Source organism: Hirundo rustica, chromosome 10 (assembly GCF_015227805.2).
Source record: "Hirundo rustica isolate bHirRus1 chromosome 10, bHirRus1.pri.v3, whole genome shotgun sequence".
Taxonomy (NCBI): Eukaryota; Metazoa; Chordata; class Aves; order Passeriformes; family Hirundinidae; genus Hirundo; species Hirundo rustica.
The window spans coordinates 18,108,379-18,123,642 of record NC_053459.1 but is presented as its reverse complement, the minus strand read 5'-3'; positions in this window follow the sequence as shown (position 1 = coordinate 18,123,642).

The window sequence follows — 15,264 nt, the reverse complement described above, 5'->3', positions numbered from 1 at the left end:
CATGAAGGGTCAGTCCTTGCTTCAGTCTGTCTTGACGGCAGAAAATAAAGGCAATGGTGTTATGACTGTTCACAGGGAGGCAAGGGTCAAGCTAATTTTTCTTCTGGTTTGGTTTGGGGTAGGTTTTATTTTCAGTCGGCTTTTTAAATTCATTTTTATTTTTGATGCACTCACTATCACTATATCGCCTTTTCATTAGCAACCCTCATTGGCCATAAGTAACTTACCCAAATCTCTGAGGAGGTCTCTGGGAGAGCTGGGAACTGAATCTTTCATATCTGTAATGACAGTCAATGCACACTTCTAGATAGGGAATAGATGTAAACCTTCATTCAAAATCCATGTCAGGTTCAAAACCACCTTTTAAAAGACAGCTGACCTATTGTAGGATTACAGTTTCAGGTGAAGCAAGCCAGAGCCAGAGCAGGTCCTTACTGAATAACCTGCTGTGTGCAAGGTGAAAGCAGCACAATTTCAAGGCTGCATCCCCTTAGAAAGTCCAAGGATCCATGGAGAGTGACTAATCGACAGGGAATGAACCAGTACATCTTGCAAGGTTTTTCTCTAGTCAAGTTGGGTGCCAGTAAAATTGTCTCAAGATGCAAGAACAAAAAGGTTAGTAATTTATTTATACATAGAAGTCCAGTAGCTGGAGTGCAGCCTTGTTGGTGCAGCGTCACCTCCTGTGCCCGAGCACCCAGCCATGTCAAAAGGCAGCACCTTTTCTTTTCTGTAACTCATTAAATTTTACTGGAAAAATACAAATGCATTATCATCCTGATATTAATTTGCCATGTTAGTCACTGCTGTAATGCCCAGACGGTCAAGAGAGCAGGGAATAATTGTCATTTGGAAGGAGACAGTATTACACAGATGGAAATCACACCTTTAAGGGTTTATAGGAAAACAATTGATGCAGTATGGTGTCCAGCTACATCCCCAACTACTGCTAATGCATTTGTGAAGGCATTAACACATTAAAGTTTGAGCTTGGCTCCCCCTTATCTTAGAGCAGCCACCAAATGGCATTCTTGCAGTATTAACTTTCTGTCACTTCCAGCTCAAGATGTGACCTAGAGTAAAAGGCTTCCTATCACCCCATCAGCTCCTTTAACTGCTCTCTTTCAATGCATGTTAATTTTGTGTCTTCATTTCACAGTGCACAACTAGGGAAAAAAAAAAAAATAGAGACTTGTAGTAATATTCTTCCAATTAAAAGAAAACATTTGCATTGTTGAAGTTAATGAAGCCAAATTCTGAAGATCCTGGAAACTTCAGAAGCACTCAGCTTTACCACACAGGCTGCAGGCAGGTGCACTACAAGTATTTTCTCACTCATATATCACTACATTTGTTAAGTCACAAAGCAAAAATGAAACAGTTCTCTATTTCTTTAAACATCTGGCCCTTTTTTGTAGTCGTGTGCTGCTCGCACGCTGGTATAACATCCCCCATCCTTTAAAAGCTCCCTCCCACCAAAACCAAGATCAGTTTCTGGAACTTACGAACTCTTGCCATCCCCCCAGCCTGTCCTAGGAGATGGGAGCTGCGTCATGATGGTCAGAGGTCGGGCAGCAGCTGACAGCCCGGGCAGCTCTGCCTGCACCGAGGCCACAGCTGGACAGGCAGAATTCCCCCTTCTGCTCTCCCAAGCCCGCAGGCAGGGAGCAGACGGCACCTCCACTTCGTGCTGCTGCAGGAAAGGAGTTACAAACTGCAGCCATATTTTACTTGATGTTTATGTTGAAGGTCACTTGCTATGTATCTAAACTTAAGAGTAGTAAACATGACAAAAATGATGAGAAATAATATACGAATACATTTCTCTGCAGCCAGTCTCACCTGTGGAGATGCACATTTGGGTTTTTAGCTTACATGCACAACTTTTTTCCTTTGCCAGCACAAGCATCTCTCATCTGTGCTCTTACAAGTTCTTTTTCTCTGGGAGATAGAAGGTAGAGGGCTTGGCAGAGAGCAACTGCAGCCAGTGGAGATTTCCCTCAGTCTGTAGCTGGACCCAGAGGGCTCAAAACGTGACAGGGAAAAGGGGGCTACAAGCAGCCCAAACACTCTGGGAAACAACATCTTTATCCCTGGGAAAGCAGAGAAAGATGAGAAAATGAAGCCTTCCTTCATCCAAACTTTTACCTTTGAGGGCTGGGGGATTTTTGGTGTTGTTTTGCTGGGTTTTTTGGCGGTTGTTTGTTTGTGGTTTTTGTGGGGTTTTTTTTGTTTTGTTTTGTTTTGTTTTTAAGGGGGGAAAGGCTGAGGCTGGGTGGGGGGGGATGGAGACCAAAAATGCTGACCTTAATTAATGGAAGGCCCACTAGAGCCGAAGGAAAGGGTTTGGCTCTCAAGGCCTGGGCCTCCCCCTGAGCCTCTCCTGGGTGTAATGAGAGAGCTCAGCTTCATTACTGGCAGCTGAGGGGAAGGGTCACTGGGGCTGGATTTGCAGGGCCCTCATTGAGGGATCACTCCATGCTGAGAGAAGCTGGCCATGCTCTTGGACACCTGGTCATTAACATTGCTAATTAGCGGCCATTAATCAGGGCCCTGGGTTTTTTGTTGTGTGTCACCGGCTCAGAGGAACCAAGTGAATAAGAAGATTGTTTCATTACCTCCACAAGAGGTGGAATGAAAGCAGTTCCCATCAGCTCAAGATGAGCCGAATTAAGGGAAAGGTTAGACAACAATTTAAGATGAGCTGCCAAGGGGGAGCTGGGGGACCTGAGCTGTCCTCTGAGAGGAAAACCAGTCACCTATAATTAATGAAATCTTCCACAACCTCACTCTAATCACCGTGTGAGCTTCTCACCGAAAAAAAAAAACCCAAAAAACAACACCTATCTTTCACATCGGAAGAACCCTAATTCATCTGTTTATCAAGTCCTAATCTTGGCAATCTTTAATTCTGTAGGATTTTTGCACCATATATATATATACACAAAAATGCAAGGAAATATATACATATACACTCACACAGTGTGAGTGTGTGCCTGTGTTTGTTTCATAGATTAACCTGAGTCAGCAAGGATGGTTTTCACACAGCCAACCCTCCTGGCCAGGGGAAGGGGGGTGACAACAACAAAAATCTGTATTAAAAAGTATCCGGACTGTATTTAAAATATTTATCTAAATGTTTGCATTTAGATTTCTGGCTCTGAAAGCATTGAAAAGATCTGGTGGTTTTAGGAGGCAGAATAATTAAAAATTGGTTCTGTTTTGGTAGGTTAAAAACGACATGGGAAAATTGATAGTTATTGGTATACATAGGAAAAAGTAAAGAATTTAATTAGCAACCAGATTGTTAAAATGCAGTGTTCTCCCATGCTCCATTGTCTAACTTTTGTGGAACAGGTGCCTAATTTTCCTAATGGGATACATTTTAATTGACAAAGTAGTTTGATTGCTTCACACCAATTTTCAGTTCCTTGCTTACTTTTAATATAATAAACTCTTCTATTTCTACAAACTCAGATGCCCTTTAGAAAGTAATTAGAAGCAGGTTTTATCTGCCTGTCTTTTTTTATAAGGCACTTTTTGATTTCTAAAACCAACTAACGAAAAGCTTGATTTGTTCTGCTGATGTGTGAGAGCCAGTAACTTTTAGTCATATGCACTGAGCATTTCAATCAAGTTGTTTGCATATCCATTCATTTCAGAAAGACTCTCAAAATGGATTACAAACATTTAATTGTAAGAGGAATAAAATAATTAAGGCAGTACAAGTGGAAGTTAAAAATATGCCTAAGGATTCACAACAGTTATTGGATCATTCTCATCATGGGGCATAAATTCCTTCTTGTAGTTTCAAAGAACTTTATTCAAGTAGGCACGCTGCCTTTCCTAACAACAGAAAGTAAAACCGTGTTTCTTATGTATGTGATTCTCTTTGTAGAGCTGTGAGATTGGTTAAAATGTCCATAAAACTAATCTTTGGTGCATTGCAGCTGGTCTGGAATGCTATAATATGATTTCTGGGACTTCATGGGAAAGTTGAAGGCTCAAGGGGAAATTACACAATGAACAGCTGAGAAAAAGTTGCATTCTGGCACAGAATCATGCAAATGGGGCACATTCTTCAGTTTTCTCATGACGGATTGTCTCTGAAACTACTGAGCCAAGTTGCTGAAATGCTAATGAAGGAGAAGCATCAATGAGCGGTGTCATCCTGGGGGCTTCTGAAGGGGACAGAGTAGGAGATGGAGGGAGGGGGCGAGGGGGAAGGAAGGAAGGAAGAAAAAGAGAATGAAAAGAAATGGAGCAGGAGTTTCAAATATCGGGGCTGGCCCCTTCTTAAAATTAAATGGGGGAGTTGGGGAGAAATAGAGTTGTGATTAACTCTGGTGAACACGTCAGTCTTGGCTTATAGAAATGAATAAAAGCATTTAAAACTAGAGTTTGGCTTTGACTAGGGGGAAGTAAGAGTGGGCACTGCTAACACTGGGAGCCACCCTCGATATATGAGATGGATGTAGGCCCCCAGGCTCCCAGCCTCCCCTAAGGTGTGGGGGAGGCACGCAAATATTCAAGGGACACCAGTGTAGGCAGCATGGGTGACAAACAGGAGGAGCTGGCAGGTGTGGTGCAGCAGGAAAACCATGCTTGCCATCATGGAGCAGCCAGAGGGCTGCAGTGGATGGCTATAAACTCTGCAGAAGGGCCAGGTGAGAAAGGAGAGGTCATGGGTAGCCCCGTGGGTTAGGGAGGGGTTTGACTGTCTAGAGCTGGATGATGGTGATGGTAGGGTTGGTGTTTACGGGTAAAAATCAACCAGTGTGTACCCAGGAGGCCGAGAAAGCCAATGGCACCGGGTCTGTGCCATCAACAGTGTGACCAGCAGGACCAGGGCAGTGACTGTCTCCTGTACTCGTGGCCACACCTCACAAGGCCTGCGTCACGCCCTGGACAACTCACTACAAGGAACATCTAGAGGGTGGAGCGAGTCAAGAGCAGGGCAACAGAACTGGGGAAGGGTCTGGAGCACAAGTCCTGTGAGGAGTACCTGAGGGAGCTGGGGGTGTTTAGCCTGGAGAAAAAGAGGCTCAGGGGAGATCTTATTACTCTCTACAACTCTCTGAATGGAGGTTGTAGCCGGGTGAGCATTAGACTCTTCTCCAAGGACCAAGGGATAAGACAAGAAGTGCTTCAAGTTGCACCAGATAAAGTCGAGATTAAATATTAGGAAATATTTCTTCACTGAAAGGGTTGTCAAGCACTGCCCAGGGGAGTGGTAGAGTCCCCATCACTGAAGGTATTTAGAAGCATAGAGAAGGTGCTTAGGGATGTGGTTTAGCAGAGGACTCGGCTGTGCTGGATGATGGTTGGACTTCATGATCTAAAAGATATTTTTCCCACCTAATAATTTCTATGCTTCTAAGGAGAACAGGATCCCACTCGAAAATGTGGGGGAATGGGGTATACCTTTTACCTGTCTCTAAAACTGTTACTATTTGCAATTTTTTAAAAGCTCTTTTATAATGGCACAGAATTTGTGCGCTTCTTTTTGTAAACCAAACCAGTTCATTTTCCCTGGATAGGTGAGGTTTACCACCAGAAAGCCCACAGCTCAGCTATCAAGGCTCCTTAAATATTTGGCTTACAAGTACTGGATCTTTAAGGATATTTATATTAAAAATACCCAGTAGACTACATTTTGCAGACTTTCAAAATTGTTCTGTTCTCTCTCAGGCCCCAGTGTAAATGGCCAAAGGCCTCAGAAAGTTGGTGCTGAGCTATTTTGAACATCTGGCTGGTGGTTGCTTCCCGTCAGTGTTCCTGGAGGAGCTGCCGGGTGCTGAGAACTTTAAAATATGGCCCTCAGCACTCCATATGCAACACATGTTATTCAAGCTTGTGGAAGGGCTGCGGAAAGCTGGCAGTCACAGAGGAACAAAATCCAGTCATCTGCCCTTTGTTCTCATTGCTGGTGAGACTAGAAAATTAGTAGGTGTCATAAGTGTTGTGCAGACCGGAGGAAACCAAACTCTCAGTGTTTGGGTCAGCATGAGGCAGGGCTGTGCAGCGGATGTGTCACTGGACCAGCGCCCTGAAGCCCTGGGTACTCACCTAATTTATAACCTCTGGCAAGTCCCTTAACCCATTTTTGTTTCCTTTCCCACTTTTTTGCCTCAACGCATCTATTTAAATTTGCTGACATTAAGATAACTTATCTCTTCCTATGACTTTTTGTGTTGACTATCGGGATAGGGAGCCAGTTTTACATGGGCTTTTCCAGTGCTGCTCTAATACATACAGAGATAAAACCAGTAGAGAACAATTGCACAAAGTGTGAAACCCACCATATGAAATATTTCAGACCAGTTTGGAAATGGCTGTATTGGACCCACTGCAGTTAGGTGTATTACTGTAGCATGTAATTGTGCTTTAATGGACTGCTTTAATGGTGGTTTTTACTTCTTTGAAGCCTCAGCAGTACTTACAGGCTTAGTTTCACAAGCAGCCTTTAAATTTGGTACAAGTATTTGCACATGAAAATCACTGGGTGGTGTCTGCCTGCCCACATACTGCTCTTATTTATGTTACATCTTGCAGCATTACTATAGAATCCCAGAGCTCAGGGCACAGAGCAGGGCTTGTGCAAGCATCGGTTTCCCTGATGCTACAGCGATGCCAGACACAGCAGAGACATGCAGGCAGGCTGGGGACACCAGAGCTCTCCCCGCAATAACATGTTGAGGGTGGAGTCAGCACCACGGTGAGTGAGTTACTGCCCACTCCTTTGAGTTGTTTGGTAGGACAATTTTTGAAGATTTGTCCTCCTAAGGGAGAGGCAGAGCCCAAAGTTATTTTTGATTGAATTCATCACAAGGACCAGAGTTGACCAGGAACTGGGTTGGCCATTTGATACTTACTGAAGGAATGATATGGGGACAAGGGACCAGCTGTGGAGGAGACATTTGCAGCACAAGTGGCATGTGAGGAGACCTCTTTGGGCAACTGACCCTGGCACTGCAAGGAGTTAAAGGAGGGGAGACGGGAGCAGCTACTCCCTCACACAATCCCCACAGACAGGCGCCTATAGTGCTGTTAACCTGCACAGAAAGGGCTGATGGTATGCACACAGAGGTATGCACACTGGACCACAAAGCCTTTCTTATTCCTGCATGATATTTCAATTACTGTAATGAATGTGATTATGGATGCCATTCCTGCTTTGCAGACCACATGCCACTTTGGCTGAGTCCAGCCTCTCCACATGAAGACCTATCCTTCTACGCAGTGGTGTCCCAAAATGAGACAGGTCATGTTTGCCCAAGGACCTCTGCCCCCCTCCCACTACTCCAGATATCTCCCAGCAGTTATTACATCCCACCCTGCTCCCAGCCTGAGCATATTGCCCCTCACAGACCCTTGGCATCGAGTTGTGACTGTGCCAAACATGACATTTTCTCCTCCTTCATTGCTGGCCTTTCTGAAGTATCTTCCATACCTCTGCATGTGACGAGGGAATTCTCACCTTCTGAAAATCCTGCTTGTGCTGCTGCTTCCTGTCACTGGTTTCCCAAGCCAGTGCTGTAACTTCCTGATTTGCTGTGGAAGGATTGTTCTTGCAGCCCATCTCCACTATTAAAAAAAAGTTGTTGAGTGCTGAGATGAAAATATGATCGGTTTTCTGTAGGGTGGCTCTATGGTTCTGTAACTGCAGGCAAGTATGTGTGCATTGGGAGGAGCAAGAGAAAGAAAAGCTGGTTGGATTTTATTGCTTTGATTTAAATAAAAAATGGATTCTTCTTTAAGAGCTGAAGGTTATTTGGTGCTTAAGAAGATTTTGCAATGTTCTGCTCAAGCAACACTGAAAGAGCAAACAAAAAAATTACAGCAAAGCAGGATAGGTGATCAAGGGGCAAAGCAGGTAAATATAAAAAATAAAAAGAAAAATCCATACATAAATAAATATGGATGAAAAGGGGAGCCTGAAAGCACAGTTAAGGCCACAATCCAGGACCAAGGAGAAAGCTCCTATATAAACACCCAAAGTTTTGATTGCATCTAATGAGGAAAAAAAAAATAAAAATAACATCCTTTATCTCTCAAAGTGAACTTTTCCAAAATCTGTAGATGTACATAAGAAACTTTGTCCAAAGTGTCATCTCAAATGCTATATAGTACACAGCAGTGTGATTACGGTGAGCAAGAATTAGGAGATCCTAAAACACGCTGACAGCCTCTAACATGCCTTATTGTGCTCCAGTGCTCCAGCTCGTATGGTACAGTCAGGGGACCACACACAGCTCATAACAGTCATAATGGAAAATTGTACGGGCTGGCCTAGCTGGGCATAATTGGATGGGCAAGAAATTGAGTTTTCCAGCTTTCAGAGTTGTTTACTTGACCTGTTTTAAGTTTAGTTGAGATGGAATAATATGTTTCTCCAGGAAATAGCCAGGAGTTGTCACTTTTTAGCCTAATAAATCTCATCTTCAGGGGTGTCTCTAAGAAGTTACATTTCTAATGGCACAGAATGCAAACTCTTTTGACACTATAGATTAAATCCAGAATAGTTTTACAACTAACAGAATTTACATTGAACCAACTGAACTGCTTGAAAATTTTGTAGGAAACAACACTGGGGTTTTTTGTAATATCACTTGACCTGTTCTCTCCCACTCTGCCAGACTGCAATTTACTTATTCTGACATATCCTTAATGCAAGTCCTAGTGTGCCAGTGTCACCTTGAATTATGTTTATTTTGAAAGCTTGTGGACATCCCTGTTGGCCCCCCTGGGAAAAGCACTTTTGGACTGACTGCTGAGAATTAGTATTGGACTGTGTTTACTTTGCTGCAAGTCTAGCAGATCTTTGGGCTGAAATTTGAGAAAAGCCATTTTTATAAAAAAAAGGATCTTAAGCTATGCAGCTTTTTAGGCAAACATACCAGAGGCTGCAGAGCTCAGAGTTATTATTCTTTCTTAGGCAAGTATCTGTTTATAAAACAATCTAATAAATAAGGAGGGTTTGCACCAGCACAGTGTCTTTTGGATGGATTATTGTCATGGTGCATTGGATTATGACAACACTTAGCTGGCATGCATAGCTCTGTTGAAAGTTTTTGCCACATTAGTTTTGAAGTGATTGAAAAAAAGCCATAAAAAGTTGTGAAACTCAACATCCTGGCATATGAGCCATGGCCCATGAGAAGAGTTGTCCCCAGAGGGCACCAATGTTTTGGGGAGTTCCTCATTGCCAGGGTCTTTGACATCTTAGATAGAATGGCACAGATTAAATCAGCCTTAGACTGTTCTCATTTACATCTCAGTCTGAATTCACTTATCCAGTACCCTAAATAAGGTAATTTTTTTTACCTTTCCGGTTCTCTGTCAATCTGACTTGAAGTTCCTTAAAGTCACTGTACCCCAGGACCATTTTCACAGCAGCACTATTGCAGCGGAGTTATTGGAGCTTTTGAGTTTGAGACTTGCAACACTTATTTTTTTCCCCCCCAATGGTCAGTTTATCAGTAGTTTTATTTATCAAAACGTGGGACTGCAGCATAAAAGAAAGATCTCAGTGACTTAAAGCTTTGAAAAAAATCACAGTTGGTATAAGCCAAGAAAATAAGCCATTTTAAGACAAACTGAAAATATTTCTAGTAATTGAATCATGTTGGAATCTGCTCCCCACTCCACTCCCCTCTGTCTGAACCACACTTGTCCGTTTGGACCCTGGTGTGTTACCAGGACACTATGGAAGAAACTTGTCTGGTCTTCCACACTGATTTGAGTTTCTCTGACTCAGTGGAAAATTTGCCTTGACTTCATGGCAGCTGGATCAAGCTTTCAGCAACTAAATAAAGGATCCCATTTTCCAGGCTTTTGTATGGTGTCTCAGCACTGCAAAATCTGTTCAGGTTATTAAAAATAATTATGTCATCAAACTGATTTTTATTCCTTTATATTTTGGCTTGAAAAATAAAACAGAAAAAAAAAAAAAAAAAGAAAAAAAAAAAAGGCATAAACTCATTAAGCCTTAATCTAAAACAAAAGTTTGGAGCCAAATGTCCATGTTCAGCCTTTTCATTCATTAAACAACAATGTCCTATTAGACAGAGATAACACATAAGGGGTACAGATGACAAACAGCACATTCATAGGATCTGTATTCACTCTGAACAGAAGGGAAAAAGTGTGTATTTACCAGTAATTAACATGTTAACTAGTGTTTGGTGAAATACATAATATGATTAAAAAAATAAGAATTCCTGGATTACAGGGAAGACCAATTACCTAAATAAAAGCAACTGAAAAGTTGTCCAGAGGTATATAATAATAATAATAAATAAGAACCCCCTCCCCAGTGGGAAATGATTACACAGTAATCCATGCCACTTAGTCAAATATCAGAAAAGGATTCCATAGACCCATAATTAGCAATGTAACAAGCAGAGCCTTGAGAAAACAAGCTGGTCCTCAAGACAATAATCTTCATTGCTAGCACCCATCCAGCAGCCTTCGACTCAAGGAGTGAAAGAGGCAGGCGAGATAATAAAGGGACCTAGCAGAGCCAGCAGGAAAGTTCCCCATGTGCTACTTTGAGTGGCCTTCAAGGGGGTAAAAAGAGGAGAGGTAGGAGGGGGCAAAGCAATGATGCCCTCCCCTCCCAAAAAAAGAATGAAAGAGAAAGGAAAAGAATCCAAGTTGCTTCTGCAGAAGCTGCCTAGCGACACACAACTAATTACTACGACCGGTCCCCTGTTTGCAGATCTTGTTATCAGTAAAAATAATACTAAAATGAGCCCTAGCAGTCTGGATATCTGCAATTACAGTGTGAATTGCATGAGAGGATTATATGAAGTGCTCTTGGCGTGGAGGGTGGGGGACCAAGGCGCTTCAACTTGAGAGCAGAAAGCAGCTGCTTTGGGGCTTTGCACCTGCTGCTCACCAGGCTGTTTTCACCTCTAGACGAAAACAGGCTTCTCTCTCCTCCTCTGTCTCCTTTCTTTTCACACAGCGCACAAATGTAAAAACAGAGAAGGATTTTTATTTAAAAAAATAAAAGGAAAGAAAAACAAGGAGAGAAAAAAAATGGACAGAAAATGAAATTGTCTTCTTAAAGAAGTTTCTCTGAAGCAACATGAGGGGCGTCTTAGGGCAGCCAAGGGGAATCTGAAGATGGAGTGTGGGGCCAAAGAAACAGGCAAGCGGCTCCATTTTAATGCAGAGGCAGCAGACAGAGTGCGATCTGAGATTGGCAAAGTTTCAATGTAAATCCAGGGGGGCAAGGGGGATGGGGCTGGGATGAGAAGAAAGGACTCTTTTACTGTTTCATGCTTCTAAGTCCTGCCGATCAGCATAAGCTCAGCTCGACATTCTGGGAATAGCAATGAGGCACACACAACAATCAAAACACCCTAAATCTGTTTGATGATTCAGACACTTCGTGCATCTGCACCGACAAAATGGGACTTCAATTAAATAACTTGCAGATTTCCACAGAGGGGGGAAAAAGTCGGGGGAACATGAGGATTTTTAATTAGTAACTCTGAATACAAGCCGTTTTTTTAATTAGGTGTTTGCACTACCACTTTATTCTTAAAGGGAGATTTGTAAGCGCGTGGGATTGTTGTGAAAGAAGATCCTGGACAGTTTGTTCCTAACATTTTGTTGCAACCTGCATTTGCTCCTAAACAGCTTTTCTTTAGCCAAGGAAACGCAGCTACAACTCTGCGCAGCTTGTCCAAATGAAGGCTGAGATTTTTTGGAAGTTTTAAGTGCATACACACATCCATAAATGCATACAAGTGCATATGTAGTGCCCAGAGTAGGGCACTAGAGTTTCAAGGCCCTGCAAGAGTTTTCTTGTGTCTCTGTGTTTCAGATTACTCTTTGTGACTAATCTAGCTAAATATATATATATAAAATATACAACTGTACTGTAGGCATTATATACATAACTGCACAATACACAAGGTTTAAACAGAGATAGTAGAAGTTTGTCACAGAGTTAAATGAAATTCCCATATGACTTCTCTGCTCTGCAGCCACCACTTTCAGAACAAACCACTAATGATTGCAAGCTTCAGAGTCTGAAAAATGATGGGTGAAATCCCAGACCCTTTGAAGTCATTGAGTGCTTTTCATTCACTATTGGGGTCAGGATTCATGCTCAAAATCTCTCAAGTGTGTGCTGGCATGGCACAGTGATGTACAGGTCTCTCACATGCGCATGCACCATGAACCTGCAAAATCTGCTGTGAAAAGGTGTCCTCCCTGTGGCAGGCCATGGTTTTTGGAGCCTTAGAAGACACATTTGGTCTTTTTAGTAGACAAACCACTTAGGATACTAGAATGAGGACACTTCTGTGGTAATTTAAAAAATTTGGCCGAAGAGGAAACTGAGGAATACATATATTTTTTGCATCTTTTTCTCTCAGTTCTTGGACATTTTTTTTTTTTTCTTTGATAAAACATTTACAATGGTGTGGAAGAGATTAAAAGTTGGGTTTCTCAGTATCCACCCAACCCTCCCCCGCCTTTTCCTAATAGGGGTACAGCTAGATCATATAAAGAGGGACCATGATCATTTATCCAAATGCAAACAAACCTAAGTATGAGGATTTACCACAGCCTGACTTTCTTTTTTTAAAAATTTATTTCATGTGTTAATACAAAGACTATTTAGCAAAAGTAGAATGCCAGGATTTGCATATGAATAGGCACCTAAAGATCAACGAGATCAACTCATTAGGGCCTGAACATCTAAACATACGAAAGTCAAAGAGGCCAGAGCTCAAGAGCCCGGCTGCTGAGATTCCCAGTGACTAATCCAAGCAAAGCTGATAGTTTTAAACTTATTAGTATTTTTCTCTGCCTTAACAAAAAAAACCCAAAACAATCCTTTACCTGAAATCAAAGCTCAGTCCAAGGAAAATAGCCTTGTGATTGTGTCTGGGACTTAATTTCTTCCTTTGCCACAAACTTTCTCCATGGCATTGGGCAAGTCATTTAGGAAGGGATTCGCCTGACCCAGCAGTATCTGTCTCGAAGGGAGGGATTTTAACTACCTCATCATCCGGGCTCCCTTTGCAGTCAACGTTAAAAAAGGCACGTTCCAAAGGGCTGTTCATTCTTGCTGTAGTATCCCCTCCTAAGACAGTGTCTAAATCTCTGGCTGCAGGTGCTTATCTCATCCTCTTGCCTATGCCAAGAGCATCTCAGAGTAGTTCAGACTGAAATGAGTATGGAGTCTGATGTGCCTCAGTTCATCATCTGTAAAATGGGATTAAGTGATTAATGCTACCTCTATCTCATGGGTGAGTTAGGAAGTGGAATATATTATAAACCACGAGATGTTCAGATATTAAAATAGTGAGAGTGATATGAGTGCCATAAAAAGATAAGGTCCTGATCCAGTATCTGTGGCAACCAAGGGAATCTCTCCTCTGGCCTTTTGTGGGTATTAGATCAATCAATCCCCAGTGACATTATCCATTCACTGCAGAGTAAGTGAAGGTATGGCCAGAATTTTTCCACCGGCAGAGAAGGGAGAGGGTATGGGAAAGCCCTGACCTTACTCTATGCTTGAATAGTAGGAAGAGGGAAAGCACAAACAGGCTTTCAAAGCTGCCTACAGGATTTGGACACATCAGCTTATTAATGTTAGCGGAAATTGGGCATCCACATCTCTGGAAATTTCAGCCTCTGCATTTGCAACACAAAAAGAGCCCAACCACAGAGGAGATATTTCCCTAATCTTGGCACCACTGCAGATTTTTGTTTGCGCTTCCTTGGATTAGACCTTTAGCAAACGACAGTGCTCGGATGTTGCGGGAAGGACGCATTTACTCCTCACTCACTCCAAGGTGTAGCAGGCAGTGTCAGGGCAGCATATTCTCATGGTTAGATCCTGAGCCTGTCATTAAATCTGTCTTTTGACCTTGGGCAAGTCACTTAACCTCAGTTTCCTCTGACTGTAAAATGTAGATAAAATATTCCCTGCCTCACGGCAGTGTTGGGAAGATTAACAGTTAGACATTGTTCTGAGAGCCTTGAATAAGAGCTGTGAGTGCATGCAGAGCACTGTTTCTATTGGATACTGCCTTCTCTTTCTACATACAGAAGGGCTGACTTTTAAACTGGCAAGAAGCCCAGGCCCGTGACTAGTGGTGTGCCCCATTTGAATGCACAATAACTACAGTTGCATGCACAAATTGGGTATCCGTGCATGGAAACTGGACACACAGTTGTTTACAGAACAGAAGAGTTTCTCTCTCGTGCGCCCTTGGAAAACTCAAGGACTCCATTTATTAAGTAGAAAAAGCAGTGCCACCACCCGTGCAATATCAAACAGTTTCTGGGCAGCATTTTCAGCAGGTTAATAAGGTATAATATCATTCCCTCCAGAGACTGTAAGGTGGGCACTTTATGTTGACCTGAGTTAAAATTTCACACTCATTTTACAGCTCTTGCAGACTGTCATGGTTTGAAAGTGCCAGGTGAGACGTTTTGGGGAAGTTGAGAAGGGAAAAGATTTGCAGGTATTTTGTTTGATGTGTGTAAATCGGGACTGAAATAAATGGCATAGGTGGAGTTCACCCAGAGATAAATTGGACTTGGCTGAGAATCTGGCACTCTTTATATACGAGCCCATAAACAAACCACAGCCAGGACAGCAGACACGTTGTGTGAAGCCTCAGGAGGGCTGCTTGGCCAGGGCTTGGGCTCTGCTGCTCTCACTAAGGAGCCCTGCTCTGTTCTGCTTTGGGTGGGGGTGTGCTGGAGGGCTGTGGGGATCCCAGCAGCAGCAAGCTGTGATGGGAGGAATGGAGGCTGAGTACTCCCTCTGTGCACAGTCTGATCTCCAGGCATTTTCCAGAATCATAACTCCGAGAAGAAAAAGAAATGTCTCATGAATAATGTGGGGGTGAGAGGAGAAGAAAGAGGGAGTGAGGGCAGAGAGCCGCTGGCCAGGACAGCATTATATTTTCTCACTCTCAGAACTCCTTTTGCTACAAAAGCTAAACCTTCAAGCAGGAATATCTCACATTTTTGTATTCTCTGCTTTCCTTCTGGCTGTACTGGAGGTATCTAGAAAAGATGGGTTTGCGAAGGTTCTGCAAAAGCTTTCCCATGCTACAACTCCAGGCACAACCTGCTCCAAGAGCAACGTGCTGACAGGCACCTTCCCATGGCCCAGGCCTGGTGTGTGCTGTGGCCCTGTTAGCAGCAGGAGTCAATGCTCCTCTCACACCTCAACACACTGAAAGGAGACAATATTCTGGGATGGCATCAGGTCTTGTTGCC